The sequence below is a fragment of the Canis aureus genome, chromosome 13 (assembly GCF_053574225.1).
Source record: "Canis aureus isolate CA01 chromosome 13, VMU_Caureus_v.1.0, whole genome shotgun sequence".
Classification (NCBI taxonomy): Eukaryota; Metazoa; Chordata; class Mammalia; order Carnivora; family Canidae; genus Canis; species Canis aureus.
The window spans coordinates 53983540-54006594 of NC_135623.1; the positions used below are offsets into that span (position 1 = coordinate 53983540).

The 23055-nt window shown below is 36.2% G+C and overlaps 1 long non-coding RNA gene across 1 annotated transcript; it reads left to right on the forward strand.

Annotated features, from left to right (window-relative positions):
* The first annotated feature begins 14345 nt into the window (after positions 1 to 14345).
* On the forward strand, positions 14346 to 19132 carry LOC144282529 (uncharacterized). Its single transcript, XR_013351000.1, has 3 exons — positions 14346 to 14898; positions 16090 to 16231; positions 17900 to 19132. It is a non-coding gene; the product is annotated as an uncharacterized LOC144282529 (long non-coding RNA).
* The last annotated feature ends 3923 nt before the right edge of the window (positions 19133 to 23055 follow it).

Sequence of the window (23055 nt, forward strand, 5' to 3'; positions counted from 1 at the left end):
TACAATATAATGATTCAACAATTCCATACATCATCCAGTCCTCATCCAAATGATTCTAATTTCTTTTTATCAGTACCACACTGCTTTAAATTATGCTTTTTGAATTTTTTTTTTAGTATTGTATTAGTTTCCTATGGCTGCTGTAAAAGTTTCACAAACTTAGTGACTTAAAACAAGGGAATTTATTCTCATGGTTTGAAACCTAAAAGTTTGAAATTAATGGTGAGTAGGGCCATAATCTCTCAGAAGCCTGCAGGAGATGATCCTTACTTCCTCCTAAAGTCTAGCGATTATGGGAAATCCTTGGTGTTTCTTGGCTTGTGGAAGCATCACCCAATGTCAACCTTCCTCTTATGTTCTCCCTGGTGTGTCTGTCCGTGTCCAAATTTTCCTTTTTATAAGGTTATCAACCGCATTGGATTTACCAACCACTGTAATCCAGTATGATCTTTATATTAACTTGTTTGCGCCTGCAAGGATCTTATTTATGAATATGGTCACATTCTTAGGTCCTGGATGCACATAAGATTTTAGAGAATAGTATTCAATTCAAGACAAATACATTCTAATAGAACTCCTTGTAGTATTGGCCTCTGTGAAGCGCAGACCTACGGAATCAAAGTTTATGTTACATTACCACTAGGACTTAAGATTTTTTTTAAGATTTTATTTATTTATTTATTTATTTATTTATTTATTCATTTATTTATTTATTTATTTGAAAGGGCATGAGCAGGGGGAGGAGCAGAGGCAGAAAGAGAAGCAGAGAATCCTAAGTAGACTCCATGCCAAAAGCAGAGCCCAACACGGGTCTTTTTTTTTTTTTTTAATATTTATTTGTTTATTCATGATAAACAGAGAGAGAGAGAGAGAGAGAGAGAAAGGCAGAGGGAGAAGCAGGCTCCATGCCAGGAGCTCGACGTGGGACTCGATCCCGGGTCTTCAGGATCACACCCTGGGCCGAAGGCAGGCGCTGAACCGCTGAGCCACCCAGGGATCCCCCCAACACGGGTCTTAATCTTACAACCCTGGGATCATGACCCGAGCAGAAACCAAAGGTTTGATGCTTAACCACCTGAGCCACCCAGGCACTTCAAGATTTTTTTTAAAAAAACACCCTTTGTTTCCTTCATCAATTAAACAAAACTTTACAAATAGGCATTGTTTTAGATATCAGGATACAGCAAATGAGATTCCTGACCTTATGGGGCTTATAATCTGGTATTAAGGTAAGAAATACAGACAATAATTGAGTGAATATCTGAATGCTCTCATACTCAGATATTCAGAAGAAAATAAACATAAGATTAAGGAAGAGAGACTCACTGGCAGCAATATCACTGGAGAGATGATATTTGAGCAGAAACTTGAAGGATGAAAAACATCAGTCATGTGAATTTCCAAGCAAAGATATTTTAATGTCAAGTCATGGCCATACAAACACTGTAACTTATGACACACCCATGGTGTATTCAACAAATTTCAAAGAGATGAGTTTATGTGGAATGTAGTGAAAGGGAACAGTAGGCCATGAGGACAGACAGGGATACAGGGGTCAGATTTTGGAGTGCCTTTTAGACTATGCCAGGAGCTCAGCTTTTATTCTAAAGAGGAAACCACTGGAGGGTTATAAGCATGGAAAAGGTATGATTTGATTTATAATTTCAGAAATATTATTCTGTAAGTAATGTTTGTGACCATTCTTCATGACCCCTAGAGAGTTAACACTCACCTTGTATAAGTCAGGATAGTCTGGGCTCTGTTGAAAGATCAGATATAAGCTCTGAAATTTCAGTGGTATAATACAATAAAGATTTATTTCTCCTTTACATAAAGTCATATAGGTCAGGAATCTCTCCTCCATCCTGTTGCTACGTGATTTAAAATATGTATTCCCCATGGATGCCACGGCAAGGAAAGAAAGGAGTCTAGAGGATCCTGTAAGATAGTTCTAAGGGCCAGACCTAGAAGTGGCTTATATCACATCTGCCCACATCCTGTGGACCTAAGCTCAATTACATGGTACAAAACTCCCAACAAAGAAGGCTAGGAAATTTTGTCTTCTTGTGTATCTAAGAATAGGAAACAAATGTTCCTGCCAAACTCCTTGAGCCAAGATAACTGACTTATCGCATTTTAGAAGCATCAGAAGCTGATTGACATTCTATCTTCTTTTTCAGGAATAGTGAAGCAACACCTTCAGGTCTTTCCAGGGTCTTGGCATCAACTAGCAACCAGGAGCTTCATTAATCTGATAGAGTTCCAAGCCCCCACAGACCTTCAGTGATCTGTGATCTTGGGTCTTAATACAGTGATAATTATTTCCTGGTCACTCTGGATTACTTTAAGCTTACTACACCAAATTGGAGTAGCCTAAGTCAAAGAAGCTTCTTGAGGACCAGAACCCAGAACGACTTACATTCTGTACAACTCAGAACCGAAAGGATGAGGCACTTGGCATGAATGGAATGAACTACATACAAGCAGTGAATCTTTTCTTTTTTAGTTAAGAGGACAGGTATAGTTAAAAGCTTTGAGAAGAGTCACCTCCCTGATTCTCCTTTTGTCAGCAAAACTGTACTTTTCCCCCAAATTTTCTTTGCGCAGCTCCTTTTTCTCTGTGAGAATGGAGAAATTCTTATTTCAGGACCACAAAGGGAAAATTATAATTATTATGACTTATGAGACACTTGCCTCTAAACCTGTAATAGTACAAATATTGGTAATACTATGAGTATTTTTTTGCCAGGCATTATGATAAATTCTCTAGAATATTTTTTTCCTTTTAACTGTCAACATAAATGTATACAGTTGGAACTATTAAAAATTGTTAAAACTGAAGAGTAGGAAGATTATAGTCTCTTTTTGGTTCCACAGCTAGTAAACAGGGAGTCAGGACTCAAACACATGGCTTTTCAACTCCTAATCCCATGCTCTTAATCACAAGAAAAGGATAAAAGAGATCTCTGGCCTGTTTTGATTCATCAAAATGCAACTCTGTCGGTTAAAGATTTCATAGCTATTTACTAATTTCTCAAATGCCTAGGATTCTACAGTCTGTAGTTCAAGTCTTTTTACAATAAGCAAATTGAAGATATATTACACTTTTTACCATAGAGGTATTATTATTATTTTTAAAGATTTTATGTATTTATTCATGAGAGACACACAGAGAGAGAGACAGAAAGAGGCAGAGACACAGGCAGAGGGTGAAGCAGGCCCCATGCAGGGAGCCCCACACAGGACTCAACCCCGGGTCTCCAGGATCACACCCTGGGCTGAAGGCGGCGCCAAACCACTGAGCCACCCAGGCTGCCTACCATAGAGGTAATAAACATAAATATTCTCAAAAGTCAAAAGTACTATGAAAGCTGGAGAAGGTACATGGCTTCCCTGATACTGTTAACTTCCTGGGCCTGCTTAGCCCTCTCAAGCAATATTTATTTGTCCTTGAATATCTCATCTTGCTTTGCAGATAGTATACTTTCAACAAATACTTGTTAAATTAGTGAATTTGTATAAGTGCCTCCATGATTGAAAATAGAGGAACACTAAGTATTAATATGTTTTGAAATTGTATGTATACTTTTGTTTGTATTGAGAATATCTTTTGTTTTTATTGTTTTATTACATATATAATGCATGATTATTATAGAAATGACAGAAAAACTGATATATTTCATATAGAATATATGTATATATACAAATAAAGTGGGCTTATGCTGGTACTCTGCTTTTAATTTTAAATTTCTAGTTTGATTACCTATCAACTACTACTAACAACAATAAAACTTTCTAAACAATACCTAATATTATTATATGGCTAGTCTTTAAACTTTCATATACTATTTTGCTGTGGTTTTCTGGAGAGGAACATGTGAAACCACGTCTAAATCTCCCTATGAAATACTTCAAAATGTCTTACTGTTGTGCCAGTAAAATATCCTTGCCTCAAAAATCAACAAGGTGGCTCGAAAGTGAGATTTTTTTCCCACATATAATATGTACATAGTAAATTTATGCAAAAATTCTATTGGTAAATAGCCAAACAAAACAAGGTCCCTTCGTTATGAATGCAGGCAAAACTAAGAAAAATAATTAAACAGTCACTTAAAAATCCTAAACACAGAGCTCTTGTGCACACCCGCACACACACACATACACACACAGTCTCATTAACTTCAAACCATAAGAAATTAATTACAGATTCACTGCTAATGAACATATGGGAGAAGTGCTGACACTCAACTGGTTTCAGTTCAGTGATCACAGAAACAAAGCAATGCTCACAGACGGATGGTGGGGGAAACGTCAGTGAGTGGGGGCCAGGAAGCAAGATTCCTTCATAACTATGGAAAGCAGTTCCAAAATATTCAGACAGAGGAAAAAAGGGCTCCAAAATTCATCCCATTCTGAATATGAACAGAACTTCCCCATCACTACCACCTGCTGTCTCTACCTCTAGAAGAAACTGAAATGTCTGAGGGAGGGACAAGCTTCAGCAGAGAGGAGAGGGTAGGCAGAGAACTATGGCTCAGGAGAAAAGAGACACTTATCCCATAAAAAAAATGCAAAGGAAAAAGAAGAGAGGAGAATATGGTGTTTAAAGAAAAGAGGCCCAAGCCACAATCAGTCACCTACTCAAAGAGATCCTGAGCTAATTCAGAGGGTAAGTCACTGAGTGATTGCAGAGAAATTAAGATAGTGATGCTATATGTCCTTTTCCATTTAAATATGCTGACAATTTGAAACACCCTCATTGAAGATGCAGATCATGGAGACACTTGCCCTTAATATGCTGTGTTACAATGTCAAACTCTAAAGAAATGACAGCAGCAGGATCAACATCACTTTATCTTCAGAATTCTTACCTCATGGAAAACAGAAGGCAGCTATGTTGGGCTTGGTATCTATTAGCAGGATGTGAAAGCAAGTGATACCACCTGGAGTTATAAAATAGTGAATGCCATCTCTTATATTACTTGGGATGAACAAATTCCTCTCCTATTTCTATTCATGTCCAGAATCATCAGTTCATTATTCATCACCTGTGATATATGCATTATTCATGATTAAATATTTATCAATTCATTTTAGTGGTTCTTCCTATTGAATCACTTTCCTATTCTTACTCATCTGTTTTAGATCCATTGAAAATGTCTTAATTTGTCTATGAGAGGGGAAAATCCTAAACATCTTGTGCTTATGTACATTACCTATCTGCTTATAGCTACTTCCATAAAATTATTCTCTAGATATTTAAACTTCTTTTGGAATTAGCTACCTTTAATAATCTTCTTAGTTTTGAAACCATTTTCCATCAGCTTATATTACCTCTTAGCTCTATACTGGTAAAGATTTTAGCTTAATATGAGTACTAATAAATTCATTTAGTTTCTGGATTTGATTTTCATCTTCCTGTCTGCCAGAACTTGACCAATCCTCAAAAATAAATCAGACACTGACTTTGAATTATAAACAGTTAGGCAATAATAATAATTAGAGAATCTAATTTATTATACAAGCATAACAATTTTTAAGAGATTTTTACATAAAAGCATGCTTAGAAAACCATAATTTAAATAATGTAAATAGACACTAAATCACAAAGCATGATGAATTGCATACTACCATGTAATGGGCAGTTGGAACATTTCGTTTATTCTTCTGGCTGTAGAAAAGAAATACAGCTCTAGCTAATGCACTTCCCAAGTAAATCTTCCAGGGCACAAAAGAGTATAATTACATATAGATCACTATTGTAATAAATAGGTCTACCTTTCACAAATTTCAATGACTAGTTCTGATCGAAGGAGTGTCTATCACTTAGCTTAAGTTGAGAGAGTACAGTGTTACAAGTACGGCCTTTAGAGTATGGTTAAGGGTATGGCTTTAAAGTTTAACTGCGTGTATGCAAATCCCCACTTCTTCACTTCCCAGCTAAATAACTGTGTCTGGATTTCCTTTTATGTAAAATGGGGGGAAACTCACTATATTCAGAAAAAACATTTTTAGGACTGAGACACATAATGACATGATTTATATGAAGTTTTCAGAGCCTTTAATCTGACAAGGACTCAAGGAATACTGGTATCATTACTTTGATAAATGACTTTAAAGCAAGGGAAACAACCTGTTCTTGAAAGGAAAATGTGTGTGCGTGTGTGTGCATATGTTTATGCATGTGTGCGTGTGGGGGGATGTCTAGGGACAAAAATTGGACCTTATAGCCCCTAAGATAAGGATGCTATTGTCTCCCTATTATGCACAGTTCATGGATTTTATCACCATACTCCTTGTGTATATGAGATGAACATGGGGCTGAAGAGAGGTCTTGAATTAAAGATCAGAGAGCATCCAAGTTGGGTTACTTTTCCATGTTGATTAGACACATTCTCTAATCTAGGACCCTTGTAATCAAAGGGACTTAAATATTTAATTATTTGCTTTATTCTTCTTCATGTCTCTACATAGATTTTTAAAATTTGTCCCCGGTAGCAAAAATTTCTCCTTCAGCTCTGGTGATCCTACACTTTCCCAGTCGTCCTCCCAACACTCTGGGTGTTTCTTCTGTCTCCTCTGTGATCTCTTCCATGCACCACAGGTTGTGTGTGCAATCCTCTTCTTTTTTAAATTATTCTTTCTGAGAATAACACCTTCTTAGTTTTACCTACCACTTGGAATTTATCTGAACAATTCTATTATATATTGAGCTGCTTTCTTAACATCCCCTGGGTGTCTCACCACAAGTTCAACAGCAACATATCTGAAATAAAATTTTACTTTCACATCCCAAATCTGTTTCTCCTAAATTTCCTCTCTAAGGGATGGCCTGCCATCTGTTCATTAGCCTAAGTAGCCTGCTAGTTATCTGGCTTTCCTATCCCTCCCTAAGCACAGTCCTCTCATTGTCAATCAAGCACCAAGAGTAATGTCTTAACCTTCTCCCAGCCTTTCAGTCCTCAAGTCTCTCTTTTATTTTTAAGATTTTATTTATTTATTTGAGAGAGAAAGACAGAGAGAGCAGGAGTAAAGGTAGAGGGAAGGAGAAGCAGACTCCCCACGGAGTGTGGAGCACAACACAGGGCTCCATTCTAAGACCCTGAGATCTGAGCCAAAGTCAGTGGCTTAACAGACTGAGCAACTCAGCCACCCTGTTCAGTCCTCAGGTCTCTTAATTTTCATCATTTCTACTCCAAATCATTAAGAACACTAATGTGCTGATCATCTCTAGGTATTTCTTCTTTCACACTGTTTTCCATTCCATGGTCCCAGAGATAGCTTCTTTATCAACATCACTCTGCTGCTTAAAATTTGTTTATTCAGACATGAGATCAAGTATGTTTTTTATTTTTTTAAAGATTTTATTTATCTATTCATGAAAGACAGAGAGAGGGAGAGAGAGAGAGAGAGAGAGAGAGGCAGAGACATAGGCAGAGGGAGAAGAAGGCTCCATGCAAGGATCCTAACATGGGACTTGATCCCGGGACTCCAGGATCACTCCCTGGGTGGAAGGCAGGCACCAAACCGCTGAGCCACCCAGGGATCCCCAGCGATCAAGTATTTATTGAGCATCCACTAGGTGCCAGGGCCTGCTCTAAGGCCCTGGAAAACATGGTAGCCATGCCCTTCCCTTGATGAGAAGATAATTTTAAATATATATACACATGCACACACATGTATGTTTGTACACTTGTGTATATTTTTACATAGACGGATACATATCCCTATCTATGATGATATACCTACAGACATATACCTATCTTATGATAAAAATATAGAACCATGTGTGTGTATATATACATATATAAATATATGTGTAATGTCACAGACATAATAAGGGTATTAAAACTACCAAAGATTTCCATATAATTTGTAAACACATTAAAAATATTCTTATCTCTCTTGCATATTCATTCACTCATCTGTTCAGCAACTATTCTTTGATGTCTCTTTAGTGACTTCATGATAAAGTCCAATCTCATTGGCATTACACACAAGTGCCTTCCTGATCTTATCTCTATTTCCTTCTATCTCACAATATCTTCTGCCACTATTTCATATATCTCTTATTTTCTGATCACAAGTTTTGTGTGCCCTATGATCTTGTCTCCTGTTTGAGACTTGGCATTCCTATCCATTCTACCAGGAATATCCTATCCTGCCTTACTCATGGAAACTGAAACCCACTGATTCAGAGTAACTTGTCTTGACCCACCTGACCTTTCAGAATATTAGAGACCCCTCGTGTACATATATCTCTCCCACCAGCTGGCCAATTGTATGATAATTGTTTATTTTCTGATCTCCACTGTGAAGTTCCTAACACAATCCCCTCATATTCACTTTCTTACACAATAGCTGGTACATAGTAACAATTCATAAATGTCTTTAGAATGAATAAAAGGCACACTGAATGAGTAAATTAACTACCCCACAAGCACTTGGGTCACAAGCTGCAGAAATATTCAGGGCTTGTTGAACAAAATGCTTTTATTTCTTCTTCTAGAAAGTTCTGGAATAATGGCCTAAAGATACTATGAAAGTTTTCCTAAATTGAGATTCAATTCAAAGCCAATTAAATCTCAACAAAATTACCATCTTTAAAGGTATGTAAGAATCTATTTAACATTAAAAAAATACCAAAAGTCATAGGAGATAGTTGATCAAAATTTTTTCTTAGACCTTTTAGGCAGAACTTTTTGTTCATGACAAGACCCACACTTCTTAAAATCTCTTCAATGTACTCAAAGGGCAGCGTGGCTCAAGATATTATTTTTTAAAATTCACCTTTACCTCATCTGCCTGCACAAAACTGGCAGTTCTGAGAACTGATAAAATCTGTGGGGTTCTTTCTGTCTACTTTCCCTCATGTTTTTTCTTAAAAACAGAAGTATTCTGAAGGCCCCAAAGATTGAAAACAGGGTAGCTGTTGAGACTAATCTCTTTCCAAACGACGTGAAAACACTGGGTGATCCAATCAGTTCACAGATGAGGTAACAGTAACCCCCTGCCTGGTCTGCATGTTTGAGTCTCAGGGCATGCCACATCATTCTTTGATTTCAAAACTACCCAGGGCTTTTTCCATAAACAGAATGCACCCAGCTTCTTTTCATTGGCTGTTTCCCCAAAAACCTGACTTTCAAGAAAATGAGGATTCCTCAAATAGGGATCATTTAGTATCACCAGCTCTGAAGAGGTTGGGTGCATTGCAAATTATACATAATGCTCAACATAGTGAGTGTGCTTGAAAAATGCTTTGTCGTGAAGCAACAAATATATGAATCTGAAGATGAAAATTATCACTCCATGCAGGAAATGAAAGATTTTATATATGCATTCATATATAATTTTATATATATAATGTTATATATGAATCTATTTAAAGCCAGACGACCAAATAGTATAAATAATGTATGAATTAAAATTCAATTTGACTTTAAACAATTATGTAATGTTCTGAAATCTTCTAATGCTATAGGGAAGTTAAATTTCCATTAGTAAGGCTATTCTGTAATACTGCATTGTTCATTAATTGTTGCTTGAAGATTGAGTATGAAGTAATGGATTCTATGGCACTTACATAATATTTTATATTTGCAAAGTGCTTTGCAATCATGTGCCAGTTAAATGTTAACTGGCCTTATATCCATTATGGATGAGAATAAGTAATGCCTATATGCAGAAGGACAGATTATTGAAACTTCTTTAAATGAGACCAGAAACCCTTTCATTAACTACATATGTCCTGTAAATTATTGACCTGTCCACATCTTCTGTTTTATGAACAGTCTTTGAAAGTGAGAAGTTTGAAATATAACTAGTCATTCCTCAATTTTAATTCGGATCTTGGAACAGAAACTGCACTGATTCCAACAATCACATATTTCTCTCTAATCAATATTCATCCCAAGTTGTCAATCTATCCTGTATTTTAGTGCATGTTAGCACTAATATCTCTTTTCTTCAACTCCTTGTCCTGTAGAAAACCTTTATCAGTCAGTAGAAATTTAATAATTTCTCCTGTTTTATAGGTCTTTGTATTTTTTATGTCAAAGGCTTCAGGCTCTTCCTTATTATTTAAAATGTGTTTAGCCTTCGATAGGATTATGAATATTTTTTTAAAAAAATAGACTATCTTTTCTCACTTTCCTCCTATCATGTTTATGAATATGGGGGCGCTTCATAAATAATATTTATTCTTATTAGAGATAATACTCTTTAATATCTAGTATTAGAAAGATACTTTATTGTCGGTGGTGATGGTGTTTAGATTGGTTTTAAATAAAATTGGGTGAATTGAAATAAGGTATACCAAGCCTATCAAGTGGAAGAAACTCTTATAGAATGCACATAAATCACACTTTGAAAAATCCTAACTCAAAATAATTAGTTGTTGAGAAATAATTTTAAGTAGATTTTGTGTTGGTATCTGCTTGAAAGATAATGATTATAAAACGCACATACAGTTTGATTATACAATAACGTGGCTGATTCTTATATATAATGAACTGGAATATTTCTATCCCTGACTGCAGTCAGGAAGATGGAGTGGAAGGCACTGGAATAGTTACATCCCATAAGTACCAGAAATAGGGTGGGGCAGTGAGAATAAGCAAGGGAAGCCCAGGTAAGGAAGAGGTTGCTGTAGAATCACCCTCAGTGGGACAAGAGGCAGAACAGAAGCAGCAGGAGGATACAGAGAAAGCACTGCAGAAAAATCAGGCAAAAGAGCAGACGCAAAATTAATTTTAGAGATTTTGGAATTGGGGTAGTGATGTCTGACAGTTATGTGAAAATATAGAAAGAACAGAGCTTTGGGAGAGGCATGGGGGTAGGGATGGAGAGTGACCGATTTACAAGTCATGGGCAGAGTTATTTCTAGGGGTCTATTTTAAACAGAGATTTGGGTTTGCAAAGTCAAGATGTAAATTCTGTGTATTTCTTTCTGGATGCTTTGCTAAACTTAGGTAAAGATATCATATCAACTACATTACACAAGATATGCAAGCAGAGAAAGATTTAAAGAAATAAGATCACCCAAGTCCTTTTTAGGGCTATTTTCTCCCTTATCTAACTTTCATTTTCCACACAAAACGCCAAATACAATCATTTTTAGATGGCAAAGACCTTTTCCTTGGAGGAAAAATTGACGTGGAGGCTAGCCTCAGAGTGTAGAGTGTAGCAGCCCTGAACAGTGAGTTTTTAAAGTTCTTTTTTCCTTATTAACCCCTATCAACAAAGGACTTCCAACTATCCATTTGCACTCCCTTTAGGAGAAGCAATGTTCTGTTTTTATTAGCATTCTCTCTGCTCTAAGAGCTCTGTCCTAGGCCCATTTCTGGATCTCTGAGCCTCCTGCTTGGAGAAGAAATACAAAAGCAAAAAGTCAAAACTTAACACTCATGCTACATTTCTGTGGCTGTGAGACATAAAACTCTTCCTAATCAGACAACATCATTGCCTCTTTTCTACCTTTGCAGCTTTATCTCTCTATTGCTCATTTGCATTGGACAGCTTATTCTCAGGCAGTTCGGGCACATGACGAATTTCATATACAAAAAAGCTTTTGGAAATATTCATATTTATCAATTTTACTAAAGTATTTTAAAATTTTAAAGTACATTTAAACAGAGGCTTAAAACGATTTAAAAATAAAGGTAAAATGGAGTTTAAAAGACAATACGTGGCATAAGCTCAGTATACATTTGTGGCACTTTTCTAAATAGAATGCTGTGAGAAATTACAAAATAAATAACTTGGCTCTTGTCTGTTGGCAGACAAGTAAAAGAGGTTCTAATTTAAGTTGTACGGATGAGTTCTAACGAGTTGAGCCAGTCTTAGGTTAAAGATCTGGAAAAAAAAAGTTATTGCTGACATATTTAGGACAGCCTGACAAAAAAACAAGAGAATAAAGTCACATCAAATTAAAAGGTTACTGGGCAGCCCCGGTGGCGCAGCGGTTTAGTGCCACCTGCAGCCCGGGGTGTGATCCTGGCAGACCCGGGATCGAGTCCCACGTCCGGCTTCCTGCGTGGAGCCTGTTTCTCTGCCTCTCTCTTCGCTCTCTCTGAATAAATAAATAAATAAATCTTTAAAAAAAATTAAAAGATTACTTAAAATTAAGTAGAATTATACTTGAACATTAAAAGATTCAGGGGGGAATATTCCAAGTCATAATAAACAGCCACATGTATGCATTACTCACCATAAGGTAACTAGTCTTCCTTTGAATATAGTTAGAAAGATAGTTGATTGGTGTATTTATTAGCAGATTTGTTGTATTTTTCTTACTGCTTGGAAAGCATTGCTTCCAACCTGCAAAGAAATGCTTCTTATTTTCTAGAATGTGCTAAGTTTCGATATCTGCTTTACCATTTATATTCGAGTTGCATTCTATGTTCTATACATGATCTATGGAGTAAAGATGAAATGTGTTGTAACATTTGATGTGTTAGCAAGAAATTTTGTGTATCGTGTAAGTTATTTATATAATTTACTGAGACTAAAACAGATATAATACACTGCCAATTTAAATCTTTACATAAGAAAGAAAATATGTGCAATTTGTAAGATAGTGCTTGAAAGCTGTTAAATTTGACACATTTCCATGACTGGCATCCATCAATTGTGGATTCTATGGTGCAAGAGTTTTCAGTTTTACACTCTCTCAATGAGTACACAGCAATACATAAGGCTTAATATCTTTTTTCTTCTTATAGTTCTCTCATTAAACCGGTCTAAGGCAATGCATATTTGAAAACATTTTTTTTTCCTGGTGAATATGTGAGAGCAGCAACACAGCAATATTTTCATTTATATCTCAAGATTTTACTTAATATCCAAAGCATTCATATGCAAAAAATCAGTGAGCCAAATCAAAAGTGGATGATTTAACAGGGGTATTTACCCAAGATTCTGCTGAAGAGCAAGAATTAAGCCCAAAACTCTGAAGCATGAACCCAGCACCCCTCCCCCTGAAGAGAAATGTCCCCCACAGACACTGTAGGGCCTTCACCTGGGACTGTTCTTGAACATTTTTCCCAACCTTATCCCATACTTTATTTAAACCATGAACTTAAAAGGGAAAACAATTAGCAGCAGGCCAGGGTAGGAATGCAAGGAGTGGGCAGAGAGGCATGTGAAATGACCATTTCATCAGTGAAACCGAACCTATAAATAGCCAGAGCTATCAAAGCCATCTTGATTCTTTTGGTGGATGCTTTCCTTGGCCATTAGGAATTATGCCTCTTTTCTCTATCTGCATTAAGCCCCGGTGGGATGGGAAGGATGTAGATGGATTGCCAGATTTAGTAAACAAAAACACAGGACGCTTGGTTAAATTTGAATCTCAGCTAAACATGTATGTATATTTTTTCATTGTGTAAATATCTTTTTCAATGTGTATTTTTCAGTGTGTATTTTTGTAAATATCTTTTTCAATGTATATTTTTTTGTAAATATCTTTTTCGATGTATATTTTTTCAATGTGTAAATAATGAATGAAGTTGTTTGTTGGGTATATGTAGCAAGTATGCTGGGCACTCCACCTTTAATCCAGCAAACTTAGATATGGGGACAAAATGTGGAAGCAGACGAGCATGTGAAAAGAAGGGAAGGGGAGATGTCTAATACCGAAGCCATGCAGTGTTGTACATGAACAGTGTCCCATTCGTCCTTACCCTCTATGGTCCTCCTCCATCTTTATCACAAGCCCTGCTGAACATTTCTCTGGGGCTCTCTCCTGCTCTATTAGAAATGTGAAAGGCTTCTCTGAGATTAAGAGCCACAAATATATTTCACTACATTCTGTTTTCCAAAGTACTTTTTGTGAGGCTATGCTTTGTTAACACCTGCTCTTGATGACCACACTCTGTTTGAATTCTTCATCGATGTACACTCCTCTTCACAAACATACAGTTTGTCTCCTGAAACCTAGAAATGATTGGGACCAATGAGAAGGGAGGCCTCCAAAGTGCCTTGAGCTCAACTTTACATTTGCCAAATGCTTTTACAAATCAATCAATCAATCAATCAATCAATCAATCTCAAGAGAATTTTAACTCTCCTCATCAACCAGCACCTCAGTTTTACTTCTCATCTAAAATATGCTTGTTGCTGTGACATATAAAAAACAGAGTTCAGACAACGCACACAGGGAAGATGCAATGACATTTTTAAACTCATGGAGGGAAGCAAAACTTTATAAACCCAGCCAGCCTCAGCTACCATGCCCCATAAGCTGACGGTGCACTTGGGAATTCCAGCCCAATAACAATCTAAACTAGAGTTTTCACTTTGCTCTCCACGTGTCTGTGTTCTTCTCTATTGTTACTGGGGTTCTGTGCAGTGTGGTGCTATTTCCAGTGGTATCATAAGTGGGATCTATAGCCATGTTGGATATGGTAGGACTCTTGGCAGTGAGAGGGTTAAGAATCAGCACTTCACCATTTCTTCAATGAACTCATGCTTGGCTCTTCCCCATGCATATAGAATGCAGCTCACATAGAGAGTGAGCGCATGCTGTTGTGATCTCATCCTGTAGTGGGACATTACTTTGTTGGCTCCCACACTTGAAGCAATTTGAATTTCTCAGCAGCTATACATCACCAATTTTGACAGAATTTGCAGGTTTGTTCTTCACTCCAGGTCTAATGGATGAAATGAAACTTGGTGAGCTCCCAGAATTGGACAACCTTCAGAATGCTGAGACAGACCAAATGAAGGAAGAGGAAAAGTTCTCTGAGACTCAGCGCTCCCAGCACCTGTGGCAGGGTCCCATTGTTTCAGTGAAAAGCCACTGGACTTAGCGAACCACTAAGTGGTCTCTGTGATGACAAAAGCTTCTGATCCCAGAATCTTTTGTTCACCCCTCGTTTTTTCCAGCCAAAGAAGATGGTATGTAAAAGATAAACAGTACCTGACTCTCATCATCTTGCAAAATGACTTGCACATGCAAAATAGATGCTCAATAAATATTGATTCTTTTCTTATTGTCTCCAAGGGAAAAGACATATTATAAAATGAATTCAATGTGTTAAAGTGGGGTTTCTTTGTTTTGGGATTTGCTTTTACTTATCTGTTTAGTTTAAATTCATCTCACCTCCTTTGTTTAAGATTTGTATCAAGATTAATCACTTTAAATCTATTCCTCTTATCCTTGTGTGTTTAGAATGACATCAAATAACATAGTTTTCAATGAAAGAGACTTCATATGCTATCTATTAGATGTACTATTGCAGGTGCACTTTTTCTAAACCTGTCTAAAATATACAAATTTCTTACTAGTAGGTTCTATTTCTTAACAGTCAGAAATAGCATGAAGACATCTCTTGTATTTATTTTTGTTTTATACCCTATAATTTTAACTTGGCCTTCTATAATGATTGTTATGTACAACAGATAAAAGTATTGACCTAGATAAAATAACTTTTTTTTAGTGCTGAATATGGTTTTGGACTTTAGATAAGATCCTGTTGATTGCTTTCTCAAATAAAAAATCATATTCAGGAGGAAATCTAATAAAAATCCAAATGGGGTAAAAACATTTTTCTTCTTAACTGAACTTTGCTTTCTTTACTTCTTAGTTAAGCTCAGCAAAGATGGAGGGCAGGACTAGCATGGCATTGATGTGTCTTGATGTATTATGAGACATTACAGTGGAGCTCCATAGCCCCTGGGCCGAGGTTAAGTGAAGGTGGAAGAGATGACTTCATGCAGGCTCCTGCCAGAAGCTTGATATCCAATGTCGACTGCTGACAACAAGCCAAGTGAATTCACTAAAATTTGGATACTGTACAAGTATGGTGCCTCATGTGATTGCATAATTGGTCTATATACCCCAGATTAAACTACTTATAAGAACTAAGGAATTGTCAGGGTGATACAAATTTACCACAAAGGAAAAAAGGTGCTTCTCAGTATTCACAAACAAACCCCACCGACCTGACTCTGAAGCGTGCATATTAAGACTAACAAATATAATTGACCTCATGCACTTTATATGAGGATAAAATTTAGAGCTAAACTTCTTTCTTCAGGTAAAATTATCATGTCTGTCAGTATAATTTGCTTGGTTTTTTTTTGCAGGTTGCCTAACCTGTGGTTGCCTGTTTTATTCACCGCTATATGTATCACCCAACATATAGAAGCCTCCCTGGGCCACAAGAGGCACTTAAAAATATTTATTAAAGGAAAGATAAATGATGGAAATAAGAAACACCAAAGTGAGGTTAGTGGTTACTACTGAGTAGAGGAAGAATGGGAATGAATTGTAGACAGTTACATAGGGACATTACCTGTATCTTTAATGTCACCTTAAGGAAAGATCTAATGTGAATATGCCAAAACGTTGAGCTCTGGCAAGGAAGAAAAAAAAAAAGTTCAGCCATGGTTAAGGAGTATGAGATAATAGTTTTCACAAACCACATACCATGCAATTAAAAACTGTATACGGGGGAATCCCTGGGTGGCTCAGCGGTTTAGCGCCTGCCTTTGGCCCAGAGCGCGATCCTGGAGTCCAGGGATCGAGTCCCACGTTGGGCTCCCAGCATGGAGCCTGCTTCTCCCTCCTCCTGTGTCTCTGCCTCTCTTTCTCTCTCTATGTCTATCATAAATAAATAAATAAATCTTTAAAAAAAATTAAAAAAAATAAAAATTGCATACGGTATTGATTTGTATACAGAAAACTTAAGATTGTATTTATTGTCTTTTAAAGTTACTTTCTTATCAGCTCTGTGTCTCGATGTAGTCAGAAATGATCATGAAAACCACCTAATTTTTGCTTAATTTCTCTACCTTACACACTGACAACTATAGTTGACAATTTCAGATTGTACAATACAGTTTGTCAAAGGTTTAACATTCACCTGTATATTTGGTTTAAATTGTTCAAGCCCATTGTGACTTTGGAGAGCATCCAAGGTATTTGGACAAAAATGCTCCATTGATTAAATTAGACAAATCATTTTGGTAAGTTTTTATTTTAATTCTAGAATAGTTAACAGTGTTATATTGGTTTCAGGTATACAATATAGCCATTCAACACTTCCATATATCATCCGGTGTTCTTCATGACAAGTGCCCTTCTTAATCCCCATCACTTATTTCACCCATCCCCCATCTTTAAGAAATAATTTTAATCATCTAGCTTATTTAGCTTTTTCCATAGACAATACCCTTCGAAAACTATAGGGAGCTTCCTGATATATATTCTAGATCTTGTTTATTTACAAAATATATTCTCTGTCTCTTGGACTATAAATTTTATAAGTTGAACAAACTTCCATTGATTGTCTGACTACATAAATGGCAATGTCAAACAAATGATAAGCAGACTGAAAATATCAATTCTTAATCTCACGTATTGACACTGGCACTTTTAGAGGTGAATTATTTCATTGGCAACTGTTTGGCAGTTGGAGATATTTCTTTCCTTTCTATCCTGGACTCAACATACTCCAAGTGAATTTTATGACCTGTTTAGGAAGTAGTCTAACAGATATATGATTTTACAAAAGCATTTTTTTAATGATTTTATTTATTTATTCATGAGAGACGCAGAGAGGGAGAGAGGCAGAGACACAGGCAGAGGGAGAAGCAGGCTTCACGCAGGGAGCCCGTCGTGGGACTCGTTTGGGGACTCCAGTATCACACCCTGGGCCGAAGGCAGGCACTAAGCCGCTGAGCCACCCAGGGATCCCCACAAAAGCATTTTTGAAGGGATTTCATAATGTAAGAATCTCCAACATGTTATAGAACATTTCTAAGGAAGTTCCCCTAAGCTTTTCTCATAAATATGGTCTGTTGGTCTCCTCTCCATTCATGTACTCCCTTCATTCATTCATTCATTCATCCATCCACTCATCCAAAATATACATTTTGAATTTCTTGTCTTTAGGAAAAAGGATCTAACAGTGGAACATTATGTGCGCACTGTCTTTGGACAAAATATTCTTCTCTATACAAAGTCATATGGCAAATCTAAACATATCCCATTGGAACTTTGGGGATTCTGTTTTCTCCAGTGTAATGATAAGTGATGCAAGAGATTCCCCAAAGTAACATACAAAGAAAATATTAAGAAGACTCTCAAACTCAAATATTATTTGAAATATCTAGAGAATTTATGGAAGATTCTATGTAACATTTTTCTAAAATATTTTTGGATAAAATTCCTCTTCTCAAAACTAACTGAGTATATTGTGTTATTTCATACCTTTGCTCTTACTGAGTACTCTGTCTAGAATGTCTTTGCATCCTGTATCAGATGAAATGGCATCCTCCAAGGTTCAGTGGAAATAGAACTAAACCCCTTCTCTAAAGCCTTTTCTAATTCTCCTGGTAGGAGTAAATTCTCCTTCTTCTGAATTTCCTTCACATCTTTATTTATCAATCTAACGACCTCTAGACATTTTCAACATATTTAACAGCTATGTGATTTACACAAAAAACTTTTGGAAGGTAGTGGGTAATATCTCTTTGCATCCTCCATCTTAACCGGGTGAATGTTTTGCACACACCAGGCTGCCAATCTATGCATGGTGAATACTAATTGAATAATATCTCTCTTTTTTTCACAGAAGGAGCAGCTCAAAAATTACACAGTTTGGCAGCAGAGCTTTTTTTTTTTTTTTTCCTCCAATTCTAGCCAGTCTGTCTCCTTTATAAAATAAAAGGCTGGAGATTCAGGCTATCTAAAAAAGAAGAAAAAAAGCAGGGGGGACTATTAATGGCAGCTATAAACCAGCTGCTACACCTTTTAAGCTCCAAGAATTCAGCATAATCTGATTTCCCAGGAATCTCAGAGCTGTTGAATGTTTGATTCCACACTAAAATTCTGAACATCAGCACTAAGAGGCTAATTAGTTAACCAATCATTAAGGTTCCTACTTCTCTGTATGTTCTGCTTAGCTGTTAGATAAAAGGTGGCAACAGAGAAGCTAAAACTAAAGCTCTGGTCAAAGAAAATATAGAGAAGGGGAGTGAATAAAGAAAAGTGAGATTCATATTTTAAATTCTTTGTGTCTTTTGATTATAAGTTAAATTCAGGTGACAAATATCCCAAACTGATCTTTTCTTTAAGTAACCTGAATTTATCCATACTTTGTTATTTTTGTTTGTTTTCTGATTATTCTAAGTCTGGTGAAACATATGACACCTGATGTAATTTATCTTTCTCATATACTTCACTAGCCATTACAGATTGTCCTAGATAATTTTCTCAATAGACATTTTCTTCTATCTTATGATACACATTTTGTTTATCCACTCATCAGCTGATGAACATTTGAGTTGTCTTGACTTGGTTTCATAGTGAGTTAGCGTTAGAGCTCAGCCTTGGAATCCAGGTTTTCCGTTCCCTAATTCAGAGATTTTATGTAAGTGTTAAAAATCCAGATGCCATTAAAAATCAAACTCCCTTTGAACACATAAAACATGAATCCATTAACAAATAATTCACCTCAAATGGAATTTTTCCAGAAAACATCTATTACCTAAAGCAAGAGATAGAAGTACTAAGACAAATGTAATGAAATTTAAAATAAAGGTAAGGAAAACAGTCTGGCAATTTATCAAAAGGTTAAAAATAGAGTTACCATATGACCCAGCAATTATACTCCTAGCTCTACATCCAAGAGAGAAAAAAAACCATAAATCCCCACAAAAATCTGTACACAAATATTCATAGCAGCATTATTCATTATAGCCAAAAAAGTGGAAACAACTCAAATGTTCATCAGCTGATGAGTGGATAAACAAAATGTGGTACATCCAGACAGTTAAATACCACTCAGCTATGAAAAGGAATGAAGTGCTCACACATGCCACAACATGGATGAATCTTGAAAACATTATACTAAAAAAGAAACTGGTCAGAAAAGACCAATATTGCATGATTCCATTTATATGGAGTGTCTAGGAGAGAAAAATCTATAGATTCAGAAAGCAGTTAGAGCTTACACAGTGCTAGTGAAGATGGGAAGAGAGAAGTTCAGGGAAAATGTGCAGTGCCTGCTAGCAGGCCTGAGTTTTTTGTGGGTATATTGAGTGTTCCCAAATTTACCGTGGAGATGGTTGCCCTACTCTGTGAATACACCAAAAGCCATTAAGCTGTGCACTTCAAATGGATGAATTTTTTGTGAATTATAGCTCAATAAAGCTGTTATTTTTTTTTAAAGGTAAGCCTTTGGGGCTTAAAATCCAATTTATTCATTTATCATTCCTATTTTATTCATTCATGTATATATTCAATTCTCCAAATTAGCCTTCCCTGACCTCGTTACCTCTCTACCTCTACGTCCATCACTGGACTGACAATACCCTTGTAGCACCACTTAATTTTCCTTCAGAGCACATATCACATTTGTAATCACACTGCAACCTTTATGACAAAGCAGCATATCTGTTCTGGTCACTGATTCACCTGTAGTTCCCGGTGTGGTGTGCATGGCCCATGAACATTGTTTCAATAATGGAAATATAAAAACATTTCACACTAAAGAAGAACTTAAAATATCCTAACAAAGCATATAAAAATATATAATTATATGAAGGTGCACATGATAATAATAAAAATGAAGAACAGACAAGATTGTGTTTTAGTTAGAATTTTAATCCCAGATCTTTATAGTTGTTTAAACAATGCTTCAAATCAGAAGGTATATCTTAGATGGATTTTAGGGAGACCATGACGTTCTGACAATACATGCAAATTTTCTATGTGCAAATGTGTATACAAATATATTTTTTCTAGGAGACTATACAGCTGTCATCCTATTTTTAAGCAGTCTATGAGCCTCTAATGTGCACTATTGGATGGACCTTGATGAAAAAGCCCCTAAATGCTAGTGAAATTCAAAACACAAATTGTCCTCTTGTCCACTGTATCCATCTAGTTTAATCTTAATTTCTACTGATAACAACACTTGAATATTAACTGAATGTGCCCTTATGTGTCTGTTTCTATGTTTACTGCTTTGGTTCAGGCATCTGTAATTTCCTACCTTGACCAATGTAACAGCAGCCAAACTACTCTCCCCACCACCAGCAGAGAGGTGTTCACATTCTCCTTTAGTGAATTAGTCATTTGTAGATTCTAGGCAAACAAATAGCCCTGGGCTGACTCTAGTGTGCATATCTGCAATTATTGTTTAACTTACTTACTTCCTTTTCCAGTTAGTACATGTGAGAGACAATCAGATTTGTATGAACAAAGACCATGATTAATCATCTCTATACTCATGTCTTGAACATTATAGATGTTGAATAGTTATTTATTTCATTGAACGAATCTGTAACCCTCAAATGCCTAGCATGTGTTTTGCATAAGGGAGAAGTTTAATAACATGGAACAAATGAATAATATTTCTATATGCTATGTATTCATGTAGATGCATATTCTGTGTGTTCATTATTTAGGCTTTCTTCAAAGCCCTCCTGGGGAGAAAAAGGACAAAACCTCGAAAACAGCAGTTTATTTCTACATATGTTGCTTTATAAGCCTGATGTCTTAAAGCCAAAGCAAATCCCATTAACAGAATAAAACCCCAATATTCGCATGGTGCAGAGTGGATGCAATTTAATGTAGTCCTGAAGGTAGCGACCTTGCAATTGTCATCTGGTTTCAAGGAGATTGCTTAATTATTTCATTATTTTATGAAATTTATAATAACTTGAATTCTGAAAGCTGTTTTATCAAGGATTTTTCTGCTGTGTAGAATTAGACCATTAGGTTTATCCCATTTTGCTCTTTCTTGAAACTCTTTAATACATATTTAGTTATGACCTAATAAAGACCTCGAACAACAACAAAAAACACTGACGTTCAAGTAGCTGCTCTATTGTGGTGCCAAAAGCAGCATAAAGGGTTTATTTGCTTTTGCTTCTGGGTTCATGTTAAGTAATTACCAGAGGTGTTTAGATCAGAGAGCTAGATTTACTGTGTATCTTTTGGTAGACAATACATTTTCAAATAAGGAGGTAAATGCTTAGATTTTTAAAAGCCCAACACATCATTATAACTAAAGTATGGGAATAAAAAGACATTTAAAATCTTTAAAGAGCAAACCTGTGTTGGGTTATCACTGTCCAATCACCTTGCATTATATTATACACAACAATCAGTGCACAACTTCAACTTCCCAAGTCCTATTTTGCAAAATGAGTCCCCAGGAATCCATCATCCCTGGAAATGCACTCATCATGTTTTCCAGGTGGCACTTTTCTTCCTGATATTCTGTATCTCCAATCAGCCATTAACTAGTTATGGGCTTTGAGCACATCTTTGAGGGTTGATTACATCATCCACAAAAAAATCTGATGTCTTACTGTGTATAAGAAATCATGGGGGCTGAGGTAGATCAAGTGTTGAGGCTCTTCCCAGTTCCAAGGTTTAGTAATCTGGAGTTTATTCCTCATTCTCAGGCTCAGTAAGATAAGACTACCTTTAATATGACAAAAATAAAATGGAAAAGTCAAAGAAAGACCCTATTGACCATCTGGAAACACTAATATCTTCAAAACTCTTAGAATTCTAAAGTCTGTCCCTTCTCTCCAATCCAGCTGCCATTTGATTTTGTTTTCCTAATATTACTGGGAGAAAAAAAAAGTCACTAAACTTCTGATTGATGTCCTAAAACAATATTAGCTATATTCTCAACTTGTCCTTGGTAAACACTCTGATATATTTCATTTACCTGCCATTTCTTCCCTTCCATATATCCCAAGCCCTCTAAATAATTGCTGAGCTTCTAACCCATGGCAGGTAATTTTCCCTCTTAGAGATCATCATGAAAGAACTTCAATCCCCACTTGTCCTCATCATCAACACACATTTTATGAAGATTCATCCATTTTCACTGCCTTTCTTCAAGACTTGGAGAAAGAAGACTTTGGGTTTTTTTTTTTTTTTCTTTTCTTTTTTTTTAAAGATAGATTTATTTATTTATTTATTTATTTATTTATTTATTTATTTATTCTTGAGAGAGAGAGAGTCAGAGACACAGGCAGAGGGTGAAGCAGGCTCCATGCTGGGAACCTGACATGGGACTCGAT